General features: G+C 40.0%; 2 non-coding genes across 2 annotated transcripts; both read left to right on the top strand.

Moving 5' to 3' along the window:
• Positions 1-3,712: 3,712 nt before the first annotated feature.
• Positions 3,713-3,818, top strand: LOC122124820. Its single transcript, XR_006150667.1, has one exon. It is a non-coding gene; the product is annotated as a U6 spliceosomal RNA (small nuclear RNA).
• Positions 3,819-12,886: 9,068 nt separating this feature from the next.
• On the top strand, positions 12,887-12,990 carry LOC122124822. Its single transcript, XR_006150669.1, has one exon. It is a non-coding gene; the product is annotated as a U6 spliceosomal RNA (small nuclear RNA).
• Positions 12,991-24,517: the final 11,527 nt, after the last annotated feature.

The following is a 24,517-nucleotide window of genomic DNA, read 5'->3' as shown; positions in this document are numbered from 1 at the left end:
AGTATATTTAGTTAAATCTGGCCATATATCAAATTCAAGCTCATAGTGTCTTTTCTGTAACCGTTTCACATAATCGTTTACTCTTCTCCATAGAGGCCTTAACTGTCTCATAAGAGCTTTCTTGTTCCTTCTTTGATAGTAAGCACCAAGGAAGCCTAGATCTAGCAAGTCTCTCAGTAAATAAAAGAGTAATAGGAAGTTCTTTCTCCTAAGTAGTTTTCCCAACGTTTGCCATCCTTATCATACACACCTGTAAAAGGCTATGGATCTGGGGGAAGTCTTTGGGGTCCTCTAGATAATGGAGGATCCCACTATTTTCCTCTGATAAGTCATTGCCACCTTCCATCTACCAACATTTTAGGAATCTTATTTAGCTTTTGGTCTATATATCCCTCTACATCTTTTTTATCTACAGGATATCTATATGAGTCTATTGTATATGCTTTAGGATTAAAGGGAAATCTCCAATAGCCATACACTCTTTCTGCTCTAGCCGTGCCTACAGCTTCTTGTAAATCTCTTACAAACAATTCCTTCTGCTGAACTGACGTCATGAAACCCCCAATACGTTTATATTTACATATGACTTGTCTAATAGCCTCCATAAGAGGGGCTTTTAGGGTAGTACTTAACTCTGGTGAGTTAGTCATGTTCTCAGGACACTCATCAGATGTTGGAGTCATCAACACTTCTAAGAAAGAGCCTTGAATAAGGGAACGTTGAGCATGAGTAAGTAGAACAAGCAGCAGGAACAGTAAAAGATTAGTAGGCACTCCTATACAGTGAAGAAAAGAAAAACAGGAACACATCTTTCCCAGTGGCTTGCCAGCCTTTCCAGGAGGTAGGCCTCTTTGAAGCCCCATTCTCAGATCTGAAAGCAGGTTTCCCATGCTAAGCAGACTCCACCGGAGTATGTGTGGCAGTTTTCTTTCTTATTTTCTTGGCCAATAAATCCGCAAGACCTCAGTCAGCATTTCTCACATAGGACTTTTCAAATGGGTTGGTTAAATATTGACCTGAGCTCCAGTCTTCTGAGGACTCACTCATCTGCTTAGGAATTGATGCTGGCTCTTGGAAAAGAGCTCAAGGAAGGATGCCATTTAAAGCCTTATAACGTTATTCTTTACCAGAGTATTCTCCAGCTACTTTGGTTGTTGAGAATGTCTACAAAAGCAAGCATTCTGTTGGAAACAGGGAGACACCATATGACCATTACTTAATGAGATTTCCGAGTGGCTTGCTATCACTTGTACTGCATTTTGCAAGTTGACTCTGTCAAAACCTATCAGTTTTAAGAGATAAGAGGTGTGGTAAAAGTACTTCTAGAGAAAAATGCATCTTCAACATATTTGGTTCCAAGCATTCCGTCTAAGGCATATTCAACAAGTAGTGAAACTTGTGTTGGCTGTAACTATGTGTCTTTCTCCATGTATACATGTGTGTATGTATGTGTGTATTCATGTGTATAGGAGCATCCATGTGTACATATATAAGGGCATATACACATATATATGCAAATATAAAATTATACATACATAATATATGTGCGTATATATCAGCTGTTCAGTGATTTAAGCTATAGTTCCCGCACATTGTCATTCACACAAAGTGTACATGATAAACTGCTCTGAGGATCTTTGCTCTATGATGGTTATCCTTTGTACTCACTTCTGCCACTACTTTGTTTTTCATCCCTGCTACAGGGATGAAAATCTATCCATAGGATAGCTTTATTTTCATTACATGTATTTACTTACTGATAATAAAAGAAACAGGTTATTTATAAAAGAAAAAGATCTTTTAGGTAACAGGATAAAGTATCTTATCCATCCCAATGATTCCTATGAGATAAAATTTATAATAATAGTAAAAGTGAAAAGGAATTTTTAGATCTGTTGTTTTGCCATTTAGCATTGCAAAGAATAATATCACATGACTGCTATAACTCTTAAAGAATGCCATTGTAACTGATGGTCCCTATCATGTTCTCACAAAACCAGTGGATCCTGAAAGATAATAGTACACCAGCAGAAATGCTAAGTAGCAGACATGGAGCATGAACGAGAAAGCAAGTGAAAGAGATAGAGTGAAAGATAGAGAGAAATATCATAATACTGAAAGTGCATAACAGATAAATAAGAGCTATATGAGAATATTCATACAGCTATTTTTAGATTCCACATGTACATTTGAAGGTATTTAATGTACAATAACCCACCAACATAAAATATAAAGTGCTTTTGATAAAAAACTAAAAATGACTCAAGAAATTAGATTTGCAAAAACAATTTTCTCTCAGAGATATTTCATGACTTTGAGAATAATAAAGTGGCTGAAGTTAATATAAATTAAGTAGTATGATAATTCACAAAAATATAAAAGATATTCATATATTTCAATATATAACCCAAAGCTAAAACAAATGTTCTTTAGATGATTTTTTTTAAAACACTTTCTCAAGAACTGGGAAAGTGGCTCAATGGTATATAGTGCTTGCCTTGCATGCATGAGGCCCTGAGTTTGATTCCTCTGCACCACATAAGCAGAAAAAGATGGAAGTGGTGCTGTGACAAAAGTGGTAACGCTAGCCTTGAGATGAATAGCTGAGGGACAGCACACATGCTCCAGATTTCAAGCCTCATGACCAACAAAAACAGAAAGAGAACAAAACACAGTCTCTCATTTTTGTGGCCTCAACTCTGTAATATGTCAGCTTCGCCCTAGGGCTAAGATTTTAGGTGTGGAAATTTATCAGCACTCCTGATTTAGATTCTACTTGATAAAATTTTTAATCAATATTTTGTTCTTAAATTTGCTATTTGTAAACTCACATGCACCTATAAAAATGGTTGACCATCCCAGTAACCTTCTCAAAGTACCTCCAAAAGACAACTTACAAAACTGTATTATATTACTACAAGGAAAACAATGCTACAAATAAATAAAACCAACAATTAAATATTCATAATTAATAAAATGAAAAATAAATCAGTTACGTGTTTCCAGTATTTGAAGTATACTACATATTAGATTTTACTATATTCTCATATTCCTGTACATTTAAAACTGGCTAAGATTATGATGTTCAACAAGAGTTTTATAGGCTATGAGTAGTCTTTAAAGTTACCCAGTAAGATTACTATTTATGGCTCATCTCGTCATTTGTATATGGCTTATATCATCACTTGTTCCTCGCTAACATATAAAGTAAGGAAGCTCTAAATTGTAGTTAACAAATTCTTAACTCTTTACTCTGCTTCTTTACACAAAGGCTTTGCAACTTCTCATTAGTAAAGTTTCTATAAACTCTGAAATGTAAATACTTAGTATTATATGTCTGCTACCATAAATCTTAACTACTTCATGGAAAATTTTTATGACCTGAGAAACAGTCCCTATTTTGGCATATTTAAGCAAATTCCCAGAATTAAACACATTTAAAGCATTAAAACTTTAACAAACCTTAACCCTTGCTGCAATGTTCATTATGACAGGTGCCTTGTAGAGAATAATTGAACTCCTCCTTCTACACATCTCTGGAACCACAAATATTTGGAATTACTTTGTTTTTGACATATCAATTTTGAGTTTCTTCTTAAATCTGTGCTTATGTAAGAAATACATATTTCATGACCACTCTTTTGTATTTACTTTTTGTTGAATTGTCTAGTTTAAGAAAATCAATTACACTTTATGTATAAAAAAATGTTCTGTGCTCAATTTGGCAGCACATACCCTAAAACTGGAATGATACAGAGAAAATGAGCATAGCTCCTTTGAAGGATGACACACAAATTCCTGAAGCGTTCAATATTTTTACAAGGACAGATGCTGGAGTGAATGTGGCCAGAAGAAAACACTACTGAATTCTTGGTGAGAGTGTAAACTTGTTCAACCCCTTTGAAAAGCAGAATGGAGGTTCTTCAAAAGATTCCACATAGAGCTCCTCTATGACGCAGCAATCCTTCTTTTGGGCATTCACCCAAATGATCAGAAACAAGACCATACTAAAACTACAAGCACAACTATGTTTATTGCAGCATTATTTACCATAGGTAAGATATGGAACCAACCCGATGCCCCTCAGTACATGAATGGATCGAGAAAATGTGTGTGTGTGTGTGTGTGTGTGTGTGTGTGTGTGTGTGTGTGTGTGTGTGTGTAACTGTGACCCCTCTGTACAGTACTTTTACAATTAAAAACCTATAAAAATGTTCTGAGATGGAAGAGTTTATTCCCCCAATTTTATCCATATAATATCGTTAACAAAGCAGATTTTTAAATACTAAGTAGAATGTGCTATGTATTACAGAAACCATTACATGTAATGAGCAACCAGAAATAATGTTATCAATTGACTATGCACTGCTTCCAAGGAAGCCAGATGGATAATTTCTCATGCTGTAAATCAAACTGTTGATCTTATGTCTTGATAGTGTAAAAATATCAGGGACAGAATAATGAAGGAATGTTGTAGACTGAGGTGAAATCATATGAAAATATACAAACCTGATAAAACATATAAGTATCTGAGCAGTATATTGTGTTTTAAATCATTTGTGTTACATTGCAAAGATAATGAAGACCTATTAGAATGAATTATCTTTTTGATATCCTATCGTAGGTCCTTAGAAGGATGAACTCTTTCCTCATTCTTGTAGAGGCTTCATCAGATGAGAGGAACTGTATTTTTTGTTTGCTTCCTTCCATTTATTCTTCACTCTGAAACATGAGCTACATGATACTGAAATACACCAAGGAAAATTAAACACACAGGCTTTGGAAAGATCAATCAATGTAAAATAAATAAAATATGTATAACCTTGTAAAAGGTCTAAATAGATTAATTTATATAATCTCAAGTGTAAACAGAAAATGATTTAAGCAATGTCATGTAATTGAAAAATGAAAATTTTTAGGCGATACTTAATTTTTTCCTTTCTACTACATTGAATTAATGATTGATTTTGTATAGAGAGATTAAAGATGAGATTAACAAGAAGCTTGGTTAAAACTGGGCATAAATTCTGAATAGACATGTATTCCAAAATCTATGAAAATCGCCAGTGGGTTTACAAAGTTGTGTTTAATGCTACTTCTATGCTGGCTTAGGCTTTGGGAACAGAAGTCATTAGAGAAATGCAATTCAAAATTAATATGATACTCCTTCATAACTATTACAACTCTTATTAAAAAAAATCAAAGGAACCAGTTGTGGTGGCAGTCAATTTGGTCTAGAAACCCCTCTAAGGAGAGAGCAAGATGAGGCATTGGCTTAAGTGAGCCGCTCAATGTCTGCCATCCAAAAAGGAAAAACATTGGAGTGAGGCTCAAGGCCATATGCCTTTGGGCTTGGGTCCTTCCCTTGATTATAGCATCTGCAAGTTGGTCTGCCTGAGATTATACCTGAGGTGTGCCCCCAGGGGAGTGTGAACCCACTCTAATGGCTCCTCCCTTTGAATTAAAACTGCAGAAATCAATGTAACACCTCCAAACCACCAAAGGGAAATGGGCTCAAAAATAGAATACCTCTTCAGGAAAACTTCATCCAGGGCGTTTTGGAACTGCAAAAATATTGCCCAATGGCTGTCTGTAATAACTTCTTGCGGCGTCCTGCCTTTTAGTAGGGCAAATAAGGCACACCACACACTATTTTTAGGAACAGGAACCCATGGAAACAGCCAATTGGTTTCCCCTAAAAGGCTCTGAAGTTGGGATAAGGTCAGAGAGGTTGGAATATCCAGCAAAGGCTTAAGGAGACTGGCCTGAGTCAAGGTAAGGTGGAACCAGAGCACCTTAAAAGAAGGTAACTTTTGAATTATATTGAGTGCTATGGTGAAGCCCCCCTTTCTTAATATGATGTGAACCTGGGCCAGAAGGCCCTCCAGGTGTCCTAGGTCTTGGTGCCCCACAATTATATCATCCGGGTAGGCAAACACAAGAGAGGTATCTGAACCCAGCACAGGCCCTAAAAGTGTGGCCAAGTATTGTTGGCAAAAGGCCAGGTTATTTGCCATTCCCTGTGGCAGCACCGTCCATTCAAACCTCCAATCAGGCAGGGAAAAATTAAGAGAAGGGATGGAGAAAGCAAACTTTTTACAGTCATCTGGATGCAGGAGGATAGAAAAAAACAATCTTTAATATCAATCACACCAAGGTATATTCTGAAGGTATAGCAGGAGTCCAGAGCATACCTCTAAGGGATGTTCCTACTAGCTCCATCCTTTCATTTACCTTTCATAGATCTTGGAGCTTACACCTAGCCCCAGAGGCCTTTTGAATAACAAATATGGGTGTGTTCCAAGGACTCATAGAAGGGCATATGTACCCAAGGTTTATCTCCACCAGAAGGTGGAGGACTACAAGTTTAGGTTTTATCAATGGCCACCACTCCACTCAGGTAGGGCTTCCTATCTAAATCAAACTTGGATCCACAATTCTTTTTCCAATGGTATCCATTTCTGCCCCTGGGTCAGGGTGTAGGGGGAGGTTAGGCCCCCTAGGGCCAGTTGGCAGGGGATTGTTGTGAACAGTCCCTCTTAAAGTGCCCCTCCTGCCCACATTTAAAACAAGTCCCTTTCCCCGATGGTCTTGGGGTTCCTTGGCCCTGGGCTGTCAGTGCTTGAGTAATAGCCACAGTCATTGCAGATGTCTGAACATGTAAAGCTAAAGCTAATGATTGGGACTGGTGCTGTTGCATTCCCACATCCGTGAGGCCATCACCCATCTTCTCAGAAAACACTCTCTCAATCCCATGCAGGCCATGTGGTGGTCTGCATTCATCTCTTCCCAGAGCAGCAGCTTTACAAACTGATCTTGGAGGTTCTCTGCTGGCAGCTTGTGGTTAATACTCTGTTGGACTCCATCTACAAACTCAACTAGAGGCTCACCAGGTTTTTGTGTAACTCCTGCTATGAGGGACTCAGTGGGCCCATCATCCAGTTTGTACCACGTGGCAAGTCCTGCCTGAATCACCTGGTCATGGTATGAGCCAGGTATTGCGGCATGTTGGACCCTAGTGGAGTACCATTCCCCATCCCTTGTAATAGGTATCACAGATTGAGCCTGCCAGTTATTCTCCGCTCGCACTCTACATTCCTCCTTAAAGAAAGGCACCATTTAATAAACTGAGAACAAGTGAGGAAGGCTTTGGCCACATCTAGACAGTCCTTAGGGACACATGGGTGATAAGCAATGTCCTGTAATAAGGTCTGGGCCCAAGGAGAGTTTGGGCCATCCTCCTCCACTGCCTTGTGGAGCTCTTTAAGATCTTTAGCTTCCCATGGATACCATTCCAAGGGCCAGATTTACCAGATACACTTGGGGAAGCAAATCCCGTGGCCCAGGGTCCGGGGTCCTGGGTGGCCCTTCCTTTCCAGGGTAGGCCTCCAATTAGGTTATTTCCACACCCATCAGCCCCTCCATGGAAGGTTGGTAGGGGTCCAGGTCTTGCAGGTCCCTCTCACAGGTTGCGTAGGGCGCCGTACCTCTCCCTCAATCGGGGAAATAGGGTGGGGACCTAGGATCCATCCGGGGCACCTGAGTCAGAGGGGGTAACTTTCACCTTCATTTTGATTTCCACTGTGCATGTTTCAGTGCATTATTGGATGAATTTGACCCATTCCTTTTCCTTCTCACTTCTCAAGTCCTCCTTTATTCACTCTAGGCCTAATGCTGCCTCCTCCTCCTACTTCTGTGAAATAGCATTACCCATACTAAGGGTTTCACTTACCCTGTGAGACTGCTTAGCCTCCGCTGGTATCTTTTCCTTTCAAGCCCCACGTTGGGTGCCAGATGTTGGGTCTTCGTCCATCCCACAAAAGATGAATGGGGTCCAAGGAAAGGTAAGTGCGGCTGCTTCCTCATTCCCTGGCCTCCCTTAGCCAGGGAGATAATCAGACACAGCAGGGAGTCAAGTGAAGCAGGAAATTCATTTATTAACTCAGAGCAAGCTCTTTTTTAAAGCAAAAAAGACCAGGTGTGCATGGGAGGGGAGGAAGAAGAACCTTATCATGCACCTAAGCTTCCACGGGATGGTTAGTCACGGAACGTAAAGCAAATTGGGCTCTGCCCACACTACTCCCCCTCAGCGCCATCTTTGCTGCCCATGTGCTCCACAATCAAAGACCTCGGAGTCAAAGCTGACACACTAAAAACTTCAAAGGATGAAATAAGTGACCTAGGGTCTCCTTGTCACAGGCCAAAATTTTCTTAAAAGAGACCCAGAAACACAACAAATTAAACAAAGGTTGGACAAATGGGATTGCATGGAATTGCAGAGCTTCTGCATGGCAAAGGACATAGCTAGCAAGATCACCAGAAAGCCCACTGATTGGGAGAAGATCTTCACTAAACATACAACCGACAAGGGTCTCATATCTACAATATAACTGGAACTCACAAAATTAAATGCCCCAACAACAAATCCTCAAAGAAACAACTGCCCAATAAATAAGTGGGCTATAGACTTACAGAGGAACTTTGCTGAAGAAGAAAGAAGTATGGCCAATAGACACATGAAGAAATGCTCAACTTCCCTAACCATAAGAGAAATGCCGAACAACATTGTGATACCATCTCACTCCAATTAGAATGGCTATAACGAAGAACTCTAATAACAACAGATGCTAGAGGGGATGTGCACAGAAGGGAACCCTACTGCATTGTTGGTGGGAGTGTAAACTTGTTCAGCCACTTTGGATAGTAGTATGGAGGGTCCTCAAAAGACTCCACATAGTGCTCCCCTATGACCCACCAATCCCACTTTTGGGCATTTACCCAAATGATCACAAACAAGAGCACACTAATGGTACCAGCAAAGCTTTGTTTATTGCAGCATTGTTTACCATAGCTAAGATTTGGAACCAACCCACATGTCCCACCGTAAATGAATGGATCAAGAAAATGTGGTATATATACACAATGGAATTCTATGCCTCCATCAGAAAGAATGGCATTGCCCCATTTGTTAAGAAATGGAAAGACTTGGAAAAATTATATTAAGTGAAGTAAGCCGTGCCCAAACAAACATAGGTACCATGGTTTCCTTTATTTGCATAAACTAGTATGCCTGACACAAGCAGAAAAGGTCAGATAAGTTGATGGTAGGCGAAATGAACTCCAAGATAAGGATTCAAATGGTTTTTCTTTCTTGCAATTGTTTCTAACATACTTATGAGATGATTTCTTTGTTGCTTTGTATGTCCCTCCCCCACGGTATAACCCCTGCTTTCATTGTATTTGAGGTTGATATAATTTGTGGAGGGGTAGGGCAAAAACAAACTGTTTATATAGGGATACAGCTGGACCCATTGCAATAATAAGATGTACAAGATGTTACGTCAAAAAATCAACTTTACAATTTGGCTGGGAGGTGGATTAGGAAGGGGGAGTGATTTGAAGGGATTCAAATGGGAAACAAAGGAGCAGGCAACAATGCTTGATAAGAAATATACTCATGAATGTTGAATGAAGACTGCGGAAATGAAGCTGGAGGCTATCAATTTTTCGCATAGATAGCAGTTTAGTGTTCCAGTGAACAGTCCTAGCCTAGAGAATCACACCAAGTGTGCGATCACTGTACAGAGAGTTTGGCCAGAGAGGAAAAATCCAGGCAGACCTGAGCACTTGCTTGCAGCTGTGGCAAGGCGTTGGTGGTGGCGGCCATAGCCACCCTACCTAAACACAGAGAATCCGGGACAAAGGAGCCAGACCCAGGGGGCTAGTGGATTCTATTCAACACCAGCAAGAACTGGCAAGGAGCAAATATCTTCATCCTGCAGATCACAGACTAAAGATGACCAGGGAACCAACACTCCAGCGTGAGTAGAACCCTGACATCCTCACTCCTTCTCAGGAAGCAGAGGGGGGAAGTCCACCTCTCCCCACCCCCAGCACCAGAGATCTCCATTTTTGATACTGAAAAAGGCCCTGCTGAGGATCTCGGAACAACTCAGGCCTTGGATGAAAACTGGAGTCATTTAGCAGGTCACAGGAAGCTGACCTGACATTCCAGGCTTAGCTCCACCCAAGGGAAAGTCACCAAGCTCAAGCAGAAGATCCTTGGCCCCCACAGGTGTGGCTTTCTTCTGGGTAAACAGAGACAGAGGCTTCCCCTCCCTACAGCAACCTAGAAAAACAATTGAAATTCAGTATACATAAACCCTGAGAATGGCTCTAGGCTGGGCTTTGTGAGTATATCAGAAGCTATCCCCTCAGGGAAAAGCTACTGTTTGGTGAAAGGCCTCAACTCTACCCAGAACCTAGCCTCATCACACCATCTCCAAACTAGAGGAAACAGCCATCTCCTTCTATGCCATCTCCTTCTTTTGTGATAATCAAAGCAGATCTCCCTCCCACTGAACTAGCGAGGAGGAGGATCACAAAATCCTGGGTAAAGCAGAGCATTTTTCTGCCTGCTCAAACAAACTGACTTAAGTAACCAATCAAGACAGACCAGACAGTAACCACAAGCAGACCTGAGACTCCACCAAGAGATTGGTTAGAACACAAGGGAGATAAAAGATCTTCCCATGCACGCACCCCCTTTCCCAATCAAAGAACTCTTTTTTATACCTTTTTTTAATTTTTAAAAAAGTTTGAAATTATATTTTAAAAATTGTTTTCTATTAATCTTTTTTGTCCTCGCATAATTTTTATTTTAGGTGTGTGTGTGTGTGTGTGTGTGTGTGTGTCTGTGTGTGTTTGTGTCTGTGTGTGTGTGTCTGTGTGTGTCTGTGTGTGTTTTAATCTCTACTGAGTTTTTGGTCCTTTTTTTCTTTTTTCTTTTTCTCTTCTTTTTTTTTCTTTTTCATTTTTTTCTTCCCTTTCTTCTTTTTGGGTGACTTAATTGCTGTTTTGCTCATCCTCAGATACATACCTGTCATCGATCATTAGACCTTATCTCCCTTGTGTACATATTTAACCCAGAAATTTATTACTCAATTCAAAACCTCTAAGGCTTAAATTCTTTAATACTAGTATTATCTACTCCTACCTATATAATTTTAAGAACTTTTATTTTTTAGCTTTTCTTCTCTCAATATCACTTCTTTACCCTTTCATAATTTTTGTGTTTCACTTTATATGTAAAGTTTTGTTTTTCCATTTTCTCTTGTTTTTTTAAGTCTCTCCAATAATTCTTCCCAAACTATTTCCCTCTCTGAAATTAGGACTTGGCCAAATACACTCTCTTTTTACCTACCACATCCCTCTAATCCTACTTTTCCCCACATTTCTCCCTAAACCTAATAACTTCTCGTTTGCCAAATTCTTCTTTTCTGTTCTTAGCCCATTAGTACATAGTTGTTTAATGTTGAATAGATTGTATCTGTTGGAGTATGGAGGTTCCCCAAAAGACTTCACATAGAGCTCCCCTATGACCCAGCAATCCCAATTTTTGGCATTTACCCAAATGGTAACAAACAAGACCATACTAAAGCTACCAACACATCTGTTTATTGCAGCATTCTTTAAGAGAGCTATGATATGGAACCAATCCAGATGCCCCTCCGCAGATGAATGGATCAAGAAAATGTGGTATATATACACAATGGAATTCTATGCCTCCATCAGAAAGGATGACATTGACCCATTTGTTAAGAACTGGAAATACTTGGATAAAAGTATATTAAGTGAAGAAAGCCAGGCCCAAAGAAACATAGGTCCCATGGTTTCCCTTATTGACAATAACTAGTGTATGTCTGAGACAAGCAGAAAAGGTCAGATAAGTTGATTTTACGTGAAATGAACCCCAATATAAATATTCATATTTTTTTTCCTTCTTGCATTTGTTTCAAACATATTCATAAGATGATTGCTTTTTTGTGTTCTATGTCCCTCCCCACGGTATAACCCCAGCTTTCATTGTATTTGATATTGATATAGTTTGTGGATGGGAAGGGCAAAAGCAAACCTTTTAAATAGGGATACAGGTGGACCCATTGCAGCAATGAGATGTACAAGTCGTTATGCTGAAATTCGAACTTTACAACTTCGGGCAGTTCGGGGAACGGATGGGGTGTGGTGGAAGATATGAGGGGAAGGGGAAACCAAGGAGGAAGTAATAATGCTTGATAAAATATATACTCATTACCTTTCCTCTGTAATTGTAACAACTCTGTATGGTATTTTCATGATAAAAAATTTTTTAAAAGGATATAAAATATTTTGATTTTAAAACATTATATATTTGTATATGTATATATATGTATGTATATATGTATATATATGAATATACATATATATATGTATATATGTATATATATTCATTACCTTGCCCATTATCCCCTCTGTACGATATTTTCACAATAAATAAATTATCTGAAAAAAATGGTATCAGTCGATAGTGCATATAATTTTATTTTTCACTACAAACATAGAATGTAGTAAAAATTTTCGTAGCAATTACCGTGCACTAGGTTGTGGGCAGATTCTAATGGAAATTATATACTGTGTTTATGTAGAGAATTTGAGCACCCAAAATTTTAATATGCTTGTGGTCCTAAAACCAATACCTTGCTGATATTGAGTGACAAATACAACTTCCTATAAGTACAGAAGTTTTCCTTGTATCTTTTCAATTTATATTTTTATTTTAAAGTTCCTGTGCAGATGGGTTACAGTTACATAAGTAAGGTAATGAGTCCATTTCTTATTGAGCATTGTTGCCCCCTCCTTTGTCTTTCCCCTACCATTCCGCCCCTTCATACCTCCCCAACATGTCACTCCACGCACCCCCCCCCCCCATAGAGTGTCTTGTACATTTCACTGTTACAATGTGGCAACCTGTATCCTTTCCTTGTATTTTAAATGAAGAAATGCTGGCTTGATTTATGCTGATTCTACTGGTGTAGACGCACCTATAATCACTCGCCAAGTGCAGGAGCACAAAATGAAATGCGTAGCAGAAACATTGGAACATTTCAGAGAAGATTAGCATGGCTCATGCACAAGGATGACAGGCAAATTCCTGAAGCATTCCATACTTTTACAACAGATGCTGGAGGGGATGTGGCCACCAGGGAACCGTACTGCATTCTTGGTGGGAGTATAAAACTTGTTCAACCACTTTGGAAAATAGTATGGAGGTTCCTCAAAAAACTCCACATAGAGCTCCCCTATGACCCAGCAATCCCACTTTGGGACATTTACCCAAATGATCACAAACAAGACCATACTAAAGCTACCAACACAACTGTGGTATATATACACAATGGAATTCTATGCCTCCATCAGAAAGAATAACGTTGCCCCATTTGTTAGTAACTGGAAAGTCTTGGTAAAAATTATATTAAGTGAAGTAAGCCACGTCCAAATTAACATTGGTCCCATGGTTTCCCTAATTTTCAACAACTAATATTTGTCTGGGTTAAGAAGAATAGGTCAAAAGCTATCTGCATATGACCAGATAGGATGATGTTAAGGGACATGAACCCCATGATAGGGACACAGGTGGTTTTTTTCTTTCTTGCTATTGTTTCTAACGTACATATAATGTGCGATGTGATTTTTTTGTTTCTTTATATGTTCCTCCCTCTGCTATAACTCCTGTTTTCACTGTATTTGAAGTTGGTGCACCTACATCTTGTATATACACTCCTCTAATTCGTGGAGGGGAAAGAAAAAAACAAAATGCTTAAATAGGGGTACAGGTTGACACATTGTAACAATGAGATACACAAGACACTATGTTGAAAAATGAACTTTACAATTTAGGTGGGAGAAGAGAGGAGGGTTGTGTACTTGTGGAGGTGGGAGGGAAAGGATGGTAGGGGAAAAATAAAGGAGGAGGTAACAATGTTTTTTAGGAAATGTACTCATTACCTTGCTCACGCAAATGTGACTCCTCTGTACATTATTTATCTAATAACTAATATTATGAGGCAGACTGAAATGAGACTCCAGAGAAAGAGTCAGAAAGACTGATCAGAGAGACTAAAATTGGTCACACAAAGATTGGAAAATAGAATTCCTTGTACAACATATAAATCATTGAAAGCCTGCACATGTAAGGACAAGAGAGCAAAGTCCAGAAATGCACATTTTCTTAGAGATCAGCTATTGAATTATCAATGGAAATATTTGTATTCTTAAATATTTGACCACATGTGGGAGAAGGCTGAAGAGAAATAAAATGCCATCACTCTGTTAGGACGTCCAATATCACACTAGGAAGTAATCAATCACTGATTTGTAATAAAAAGAGAAAACAATTATTCCAAATGAGGGTTTCATTTCTTTTCCTGTAACAGTTCTTGATTTAGATGCTAGCAATTACCATACAATTGATCCAGTACCACAGCTGAAATGATATTGACCACAGTATTCCCACATGAAGGAAAAGAGAAAATTAACAGATATCTGAAGAAATGACTTGAGGATGAAATGTTCTAATAGTGATATCTGAGGTTTTGACACAGGTGAAGAGGTGGATTTTCTTTTCTAAAAATTCCCCATTTTTAGCCTGGTGCCAGTGGCTCACATCTGTAATCCTAGCTACTCAGGAAGCTGAGATCTGAGGACTGCTATTCAAAGCCAGCCTGGGCAGGAAAGTCTGTGAGACTCTTATGTCCATTTAACCACCAGAAAACCAGAAGTGTCACTGTGGCTCAAGAGGTAGAGCACTCACCTTGAGTTGAAGAGCTCAGGGACTGTGCCCAAGCCCAGACTTCAAACCCATCGACCAACAACAACCAAAAATCGCCTTTTTCTTGGACTACCTACATCTTTTCCTATCATTCAACAAAGAAGCCATTTTATCACCCACTAAATTTAAGTCCTATCCTAGCTACTGCTAATCGAATGATTTGGTATCGTTTTTTTTTTGTTGTTTGTTTCTTTTTTTGTCCACCCTGCGACTTGAACTCTGGGCTTGGGCTCTGTCGTTGTCATCTACAAGACAAGGCGAGTATTCTCCCGCTTGAGCCACAGTGCCACGTCCGGTTTTCTAGCAGTTTATTGGAGATTAGAGGCTCACAGACATTCCTGAAAACGCTGGCTTTGAACAGTGATTCTCAGATCTTAGTCCCCTGAGTAGCTATGATTACTGGCCTGAGTCACCAGCACCCGGCATGTTTTGGTATCTTATGGCAAATGGTTCATATTTGGGGGGAAAAAAACAACTGTGGTAACATTTTTTCCAGTCCTTAAACTCTGTGCCTGGGCCCTGAACACGGTTATGCCGGTAGCTTTTATGTGAGCTTGTTGGATTACTGCCCATGAGGGGAATTACTGGGTCTTAAAGGAGATCTATGTTTAGTCTTTTCAGGAAACTCAGTACTGCATTCCACAGCATTCTACACCAACAGTGTAATAGAGTTCCCAATTGGCTACATCCATGCCAGCATTTACTATTGATAGCTTCTTGATAAAGGCCATTCTAACTGGGATGAGGAATAATCTGTCTTGTTTACTTGTAGATTTGTGGGCACCTTCTAGCTACTATGAATGAATCCATGAAACCTATATTGCTCAGAGTCTGCATTCCTTTCTCTTTTCTCTTAGTATCATTTTCCCCAACCTTTCATTTTCCTTAAGACTAGTGAAAAGTCATCCTTTCTGATGGATGAATAGAATTCCATTATGTGTGTGTGTGTGTGTGTGTGTGTGTGTGTGTGTGTGTGTGTGTGTGTGTAAGATGAATATAGGCCCATGAGTTCATTTCTAAGACTTCTGTTTCATCTGTAATTTAGTAGTTCCATACTAAAGTTGAATTGTTTTCTCTACAGAATTGAAGAATATTGTTGGGATATGAGTATTGCATTTTCAATTTTGGGGGGTCAGTATTGCAGTTTTTGCCATGTTAATTTTTTTTCAGGCTTCATGATCATATGTATATTATGTTCAGAAAACACACATTTAGAACAAACAGAAGGAAAAGTGTCTGGCAGTAGTTCCAGAAAATTTACCCTCTTAGGCTGCAGGAAGCCTGTCTCCCCCTAGGCTTTTTTAAACTAGAAATATTCTTTTTTATTTAGTTACAAGAGTTTTCAGATTCAATTCTTTTTAAGAATCCTAACAACTAGGTTATGAATAGCCTTTTATAATTACCAAGGCTATTTTTGTCCTTGGCCTAGGCAAGTTCTACATAAGTCATCCAGCCCCCACCTCATCATTACAGAATGAATGGTATTTCCAAATGTCTGAGAAGTTTAGCATGCTTTTATTTTCTTACTTTTTAAAATGGGGCTTGAACCAAGGACCAGGGCATTCTCCCTTTGCTCCTTCACTCAAGACTATAATTCTAACACTGGAGTTACACCTCCACTTATGCTTTATGGTGGTTAATCAGAAATAAGTTTCCTGAATTTTCCTGCCCCAGCTGGCTTCAAACTATGAGCCTCAGATCTCAGGCTTCTGAGTAGCTAAGATTATAGGCATGAACAACTGATGCTCAGCCTTTGTTTTTTGTTGTTGTTTTTTTTTATTGTGATTAAGTGATTACATAATTTCCCAAATTTCACACTATTGTGGGATCGTGATGCTCAGTTAAACTCACAAACACATTCTATCTTTCCTGGAGCAAATTGTCTATCATGGTCTATAACATTTATGATTTCTATGAGCTTTGCGATACATTTATTTCTTCCACATTGGATGGTATGTACATTTCTTTTGTTTTGCATAGCATCAGCTGTTCCCTCTTTATCATTTGTTCCCTTCCTCCCATTGCTGCCATTAAGTTGCTTAGCTCATTTTGGTCAATGTCCTGTGCAGCTAATTGGTCCCGTTGTTGTATGTTTTTCCCTGATTCCCTCTAGTTCTGTGTCGTCTTCCTGGATCCCCTCCAGTGTACACATATATACCATACATATGATCAGCAGCATGGAGTTATTTAGTTGTGATTCAACCAGATGAGTGGAAGCTCTTTGTTTCTTAAGTCCTGTTAACTTTGTCGTATCACCTAACATTTTGGATTTAACATCCACTTATCAGGGAGACCATGTACCATTTGTCTCTTTGATCTTGGCTTATCTCGCTCAACATGATTTCTTCTAGCTCCATCCATTTCCATGAAAATACTATTATTATTTTGTCCTTTCTAATGTCTGCATAATATTCCATTGTGTATAGATACCACAATTTTTGGATCCATTCATCTGTGGTGGGGCATCTGGGTTGTTTCCATATCCTGGCTATTGTGAACAATGCTGCAATAAACATGGAGGTGCATGTGTCCTTGTATACTGGTTCCTGTTGTTCAGGATAGATGCCTAGAAGTGGTATGTCTGGGTCCTATAGGAGGTCAATAATTAGCTTTCTGAGGATCCTCCAGACTGCTTTCCAAAGAGGTTGTATAAGTGTACATTCCCACCAGCAGTGTAATAGGGTTCCTCTTTCTCCGTATCTCCTCCAACATTTGTCGTTGGCTGACTTGTGGGCCATTCTGACTGGGGTAAGGTAGTATCTCAGGGTTGTCTTTATTTGCATTTCCTTCACAACCAGGGATGGTGAACATTTCCTCATGGGTTTTTTTTGTCATTTTTATCTCTTCATCTGAGAAGTCTCTCTTTAGTTCCCTTGCCCATCTAGTAATTTGTTTGTTAGTCTTGGGAGAGATCAGTTTCTTGAGTTCCCTGTATATACTGGATATTAACCCCTTGTCTGGTATATTGCTGGTAAATATTTTATCCCAATTAGTTGGTTGTCTTTCTAGCACGGTTGTGATTGCTTTAGCTGTTTAGAAGCTTTTTATTTTAAGGTAGTCCCATTTGAAGAGTCTCTCTCCAATTTGCTTTGACCCTGGGACTCTGTGCAGGAAGTTCCTTCCTGTGCCTGTAAGTTCAAGTCTCCCTCTTATTCTGTCCTGCAGTAGTTTCACAGATTCAGGTTTGATGTTAAGGTCTTTAATACATTTTGAGCTGATGTTGGTGCATGGTGATAGGCTGGGGCCCAATTTTAGTCTTCTGCATGTGGCCGCCCATTTTTCCCAGCACAAGTGGTTGAAGAGGCTGTGTTTCTTCCATTGTATGTCTTTGGTTCCTTTGTCAAATATCAGCTGACTGTACGCATGTAGATTTATTTCTGGATCTTGTATTCTATTCTACTTGTCTTCGGGTCTGTTTTTGTGCCAGTACCATGCAGTCTTTGTTATTATAGTTCTATAGTAGAGTTTGAAGTTCGTCATGGATATCTCTCCCATGTTGTCTTTATTTCCTAGAACTGTTTTGGCTATTCTAGTTCTTTTGTTATTCCATATGAAATTTTGGACTGTTTTCTGTATTTCAGAGACGTACATCTTTGGGATTTTAATAGGAATTGCATTGAATTTGTATATAAATTTTTGCAGTATTGCCATTTTCACTATATTAAGTCTGTCTATCCAAGAACATAGGAAGTCTTTCCATTTCCTAGTGTCTTCTGTAATTTTTTTCTTTAACTTTTTATACTTTTCATTAAATAGTTCTTTTACATCTTTGGTTAGGTTAATTCCAAAATATTTAATTTTTTGGGAAGTTATTGTGAATGGGGTTGCTTCCTTTATTTCCTTTTCTGCTTGTACATTGTAAGTGGACAGGAAGGCAACTGATTTTTTGTGGGTTGATTTTGTCTCCTGCTTCTTTGCCGAAGTGATATATGATTTCTAAGAGTTTGGGGATGGAGTTTTTGGGATATTGAAGGTATAGTATCTTGTCATCTGCAAAAAGGGATAGTTGAACTTCTTCTTTCCCTATGCGGATCCCTTTAATGTCTTTTTCTTGTCTTGTTGTCCTGGATAAAGATTCCAGAACTATGTTGAAGAGGAGTGGAGACAGTGGGAATCCTTGACTTTTTCCGGATTTTAAGAGAATTGGTTGTAGCTTTTCCCCATTAAATATAATATTGGCTATTGGTCTGTCATAAATGGATTTTATTGTTTTAAGAAATGTTCCTTCTATTCCTATTTTCTCCAGAACTTTTAGCATGAATGAATGTTGAATTTTATCAAAGGCCTTTTCTGCATCTGTGGAGATAATCATGTGATTCTTGACCTTGGCTCTGTTGATGTGTTGGGTACGTGTTTTGATTTTTCCCATGGCATCCTTAATCCTGTTAATATGGGTTTCTTGTCTTCTTTTTTAAATTAAACTTGCCAATGGTCCATCAATTTTATTTATTTTTTTCAAAGAACCAGCTTTTTTGGTTAATTTTGGCTATGATTCTCTGATTCTCTAATTCATTAATCTCTGCTCTTAGTTTGGTTATCTGGCTCCATCTACTAACTTTAGGTTCCATTTTTTCATGTTTTCTAGCTGTTTTAATTGCAACATGAGATTATTTAAGTGGTCTGTCTCTATTTTCTTGATGTGGGCACTGAGGGCAATAAGTTTGCCCCTCAGGACTGCTTTTGCTGTGTCCCAAAAGTTTCTTTTAGAGGTGTTTTCATTTTCATTGAGTTGTAGGAATTTTTTATTTTCTTCTTTAATCTCTTCCATTACCCAGGCATTGTGTAGAACTGTATTGTTCAATTTCCATGTTTTTGAGTAATTTTTGCAATATACTTTGTTATTGAGAACTAGCTTGATTCCACTGTGGTTAGATAGGATACAGTGGATTATGTCAATCCCCTTGTATTTGCTTAAATTCCTTGCATGAACTATGATATGGTCTATTTTGGAGAAAGTTCCTTGAGCTGCTGAGAAGAATGTGTACTGTGTTTTTTTAGGGTGAAATAGTCAGTAGATGTCAGTTAGTTGCACTTGAAGTATGGCCTCATTTAATTCAGTAGCTTCTTTGCCAATCCTCTCGTTGGCAGACCTGTCCTTTGGAGAGAGTGAGGTGTTAATGTGTCCTAGTATTATCGTATTGGGATCTATTTTATACTGTAAGTTTGAGAGTATTTGCCTAACATGTCTGGGTGCACTAATGTAAGTTGATGGTGGTAATATCCACATCTTTGATTGTTCATTGTATTAATATGTAAAGTCTGTCCTTGTCTTTTTGTATTGATTATAATGAAAAGTTTATTTTGTTAGATATCAGGATTGCTACACCTGCTTTCTTCCTGGGGGAATTTGACTGGTAGATCAGTTTCCAACCGTTCACTCTGAGTTTGTTTGTACGTTTGGCTAAGAGGTGGGTCTCCTGAAGGTAACAGTTTGTATGTATGGCTGAGAGGTGTGTCTCCTGAAGGCAACAGATGGATGGGTCATGTTTTCTGAGCCAATCTGCAGTTCTTTTTCTTTTGATTGGTGAATTAAACCCGTTATTATTAAGAGATAGTATAGAGAGATGCATTGTGGTCCCTGTGATTCCCTATTTTCCTAAGGTTTTCTTCTTTCCTTTCCTCCTGTGCTTCCTCAGTTAGACTTCTATTGATGCCTGTCTGGGTCCAGGTCCCTGTTCCTGGTTGCTTTCTTCAGGTTGTGTCCCCCCTCTTAGAATTCTTTGTAATGCTGGCTTATTGTTTATGTTCTCATTTAGTTTTTCTTTGCTATTAAAATTTTCAGTTCTCCATCGAATGTGAATGCTAGCTTTGCTGGGTATATCAGTCTGGGTTGGCAGTTATTGGCTGTCAGGGCTCGTATGTTACTTTCCCAGGCCTTTCTTGCATTCAGTGTTTCTGTGGAGAGATCTGCAGTGATTCTAATTTTTTCCCATTGTAGTATAGCTCCTTTTTCATTTTTGTTGCATGCAAGATTGTTTCCTTATTATTCAGATCTACCATTTTTACTATAATGTGTCTAGAAGTGTTTCTCCTGGGATCTTGCTTGCTAGGTGTTCTATAGGCTTCTGTTATGTAGGTAAGATGTTCTTTTTTGAGATGGGGAAAACTTTCACTGATTATTTTGTTGAATAGGTGTAACATTCCCTTGCTTTGATATTCCTTACCTTTGTCCATTCCAATTATACAAAGGTTAAATTTCTTGACACTATCTGCTTGCTCTTGAATTTCCCTTTGGCATAATTTAAGTGATTTTTCCACATCTGTCATTTTTTGGTCCAGTTGGTGTATCCTGTCTTCTGTATCTGACACTCTACATTCCATTTCGTTCACTCTGTTAACTGTGGCTTCCATTGTGGTTTGCATGGAAGAAATGGACTCATTTATGGATTCTATGTTCGCTCTCAAAGTACTGATCTCACCTTTTAATGAAGTGTAAACTGCCTCTATTTTTGCACTTATATCACTTCTTAGTGAGGTGTGTGCTGCCTCTATTTTTGCGTGTACCTCCTGTTTTAGATCCTGCATCTCTTTTGATAGTTCATCCCTGTGATCTTTAATTTTCTGGTCTATTTCTCACTTTATTTCCTGAGTCATTGCCTCCAGAATATTTTGGATGTAGCTTTTGTCTTCCATTCCTGCTTTGCTCCCACTGGGGCTCTCCCCTGGGTGGCTGCTGGCTTTTGGGGATAGCTTGTTATCCTGGGTGTTGATAACCCTTGTAATTTTTCTGATTTTTGCATGGGGATTCAGGGAGTATTGGAGACTAATCTGAAAATTTGTTTTGGTCAATAGGTGTCTGTCTTTGCTTGGTTGTTGTTTCTCTGCTGGTGGAGAGGATCTCTACCTGATCTCGGTTCTGTTGGTGGCCAGCCTCCAGGTGCTGGTCTGACCCATATAGGGTTCTCAGTTCTCTGTTCTAGATCACTGGCAATTCCTGCCTTTGGAAGAGTTGAGCAGCCCAGATTGCTCCCGTTTGCTCCTACAGGTGCTCTTGGTGAGTTTGGAAGTGCTGGATGCACTGTCCCAGATGCTGGAGTTTGTATGGCCTCCTGATATTTTTTTTTTGGCGGGTTGTGGGCTTGAACTCTGGGCTTGGGCACTGTCTCTCAGCTCTTCAGCTCAAGGCTGATACCCTACCATTTGAGCCAAAGCACTTCTGGCCCTTTCTGCTTATGTGGTGCTGAAGAATCAGATCCAGGGCCTCATGCACCCAAGACAAGTACTATACTGCTGAGCCACCTTACCAGCAAAGCTCATGACTATTATCAGGTGCTGGTAGCTTGTGTTGTCCAATTTCCAGCCTAGAATACATGGGTCAGGTTCTGGTAGGGTTTAGGCTTCTCCTGTCCTGAGCCCCCAGGTCTTTGCTGTCACAGATGTGCTTCCCAGGGGATGCAGTTCCCTGTATTTCTCCCCTTTACTTAGGCGTATGCAGCTTCTTACTTCAGTTGGGAGGAGTTGGTTGTGTTGCCCATGCACCGGATCCCCAGGCCTGGTGCCAGCCCCCGGCCTGGGACATGCCGGTTGGACCTATGCTGCTGTGTATCCTGCCTAGTTTATGCAGCCTGGGGTACTCAAATTTCTTCCACTGTTGGGTTTCTTGACCCAGGGGTGCTGTTCCTGACTTGGGCATTTAAGCTACTTTCCAGGGGTGCTCTTGCTCTAGCCTGGCGAGCTGAGTGTGCTCCATGGTCTGGTGGAGCTCTAGAACATTTCCCAGTTTTAGTGGGTCCTGTGGTCCAGGTGTTGGGATAGGGTGTCTGAGTCAGGGTCTCAGGATTCCCACCAGCTCTGTTCTCTCTTAAGGCATACACTGTCTCCTGTGGGATACTCACCCATGTGCTATTTGTTCTTTCTGTGTGATGTACGTCATTGGTTGCCATTGAAATCAAGAGTTCAGTTGAGGTGGTTGTGGGCTGGGCTGGGCAGTGGTGGCTCTGTGAGTTTCTTTTTTGTCTCTGCCTCGATTGATGCTGTTAGGGTCCAAGCTGCAGGATGGGCCTCTGTCCTCGACCCGAGGGATGGGGGAAGGGCCTCCATGCAGGTTCTGAGTGCTGGGGTTTGTCTCTGTTTGTGTTCTCTGGATCAGCATCAGTTCTTTGCAGGTCTTCTGATTGGTTTTCTGTGGGCATCCCATGTAGCTCTGGGGCTCCCGCCATGAGGCTGAGTTCCTGGCTCAGATGTTTCTCTGTTCATTGCGGTCGGCAGGTCTGACACCAGTACCTCAGACCTGCGCAGGTGATCTGCAGGTACTGAGCACTGCGGTTTGTCTCCAATTGCGTTCTCTGGATCACCACCATTTCCTTGTAGGATTCTGCTCTGGTGTTCTGTGGCTCTGTGTAGCTCTGGAATTCGTTCAGTGGGGCCGAGTCGCTTTGGCAGGATGGAGCCTCTCTGCTCGGATAGAGAGTGAGGGGTGGGGTTGGAATCTTCGTGCAAGCTCTGGGCTTGGAGGTTTCTCCGTTCGTCGTGATCAGCTGGTCTGACACCGGTACCTCAGGCTGCTTCTGCGCGAGTGATCTGCAGACAACCCCCTGTGTCTCGGGGAGTCTGGCAGCCCCTGTCGGGCTGGCTGGCTGTGGTTTGGTGCATTGCTGCATGGACAGTAGAGGTTGGGGAAGGGGTCTTCGTGCTTCTCTGTTCTGAAATTCTTTTTCTCTCTTTTTTTTTCTGCCTCCTGTTTTTCTCTCTGTGTTCATCTTTTTGTTCTTGTCGGTTTCTTGGGGAGATTAAGAGTTGGAACACGACTCTCTTTTTGGTTGGGGAGAGCTGTGGCATTACCCTACTGCCCCTTGCCATCTTGCTTACCCATCCAATTTTTATATTTTTAAAAATCTATTTCATTATAAAGATGTTATACAGAGCAGTTACATTTACACGAGTAAGTTACAGTTCTAATTGAACATTGTTACGTACTGCAGTTTTTTTTCTCCCTCTGACTCTTCCCTCCATTTCTCCCACACACATTACATTGTAAAGTTAATTTCTGCCATAGTGTCCTGTGAGTATCATTGTTGCAATGGGTCACCTTTTGTACTTCTTTCAGTATTTTGTTATTTCGCTTCCCTTCCCCCAATCACATAAATGCATATACAGGATGCAGAGTACCAGAATCAAAGACGGGAATTGCCATGGATAAAACCAATAGGAAAAGAAAAATGATATAAAGTAAGAAGAAAGAACTAGCTACAGTATATTGGCTACATCAAGCTTGACAACTAAACAAAAGAAGACCTGCTGTTTCTTTGTCTTCATTTCAGTTAGCATCATTTTGTATGGTCACATATACATTCATACCTCCTGAGCTATAATGATCCACTTTCAGGAGTAACAGGCTAATGTTAATAATTTCAAATGAGAGAAATCATAGAGCTCAAGTCGTTTTGCATGTGCTAGGAATTGATACAATGCACAAAAATTACATGCTTTAATAACTACAATGCCAGTTTGTCAGTGCAGTATTAGGTGCTCCTTGGCTGGAATCCCTCCTGAGGAAACCTAAGATAGTTGGTGCACCTGTCTTCTGGGCTGGACTGAGGGCCTTGCTGGGCAAACAGTATTTTGATATCCATTCCTGGATTCCACTTACAACTTTTTTAGTAGACCCCCTACAAATCTCTCTCATCCCAAGTGAGGTTATCTTTCATATCTCTTAGAGCTCTCCACACCTTTGTCTAGAAGAGCTCTGTTCCAGGGCCCACATTCAGCAGCTTGTTTTGAGAAGAGTAGTAGCTATTTTGCTAGCCAAATATATTCTCTGCCATCTCCTCATCAAATTAGTATTTGGTGTCAGTATGAGTCTGCCCAGAGGGTAGAGCCAGCCTGGGATGGCTTTGAACCATGATCCCCAGAACTAAGTCTCCTGAATAG

This window comes from Dipodomys spectabilis, unplaced genomic scaffold, assembly GCF_019054845.1.
Source record: "Dipodomys spectabilis isolate Male_0828 unplaced genomic scaffold, ASM1905484v1 ptg000248l, whole genome shotgun sequence".
NCBI lineage: Eukaryota > Metazoa > Chordata > Mammalia > Rodentia > Heteromyidae > Dipodomys > Dipodomys spectabilis.
This window is presented reverse-complemented; position numbering and strand designations above follow the sequence as displayed.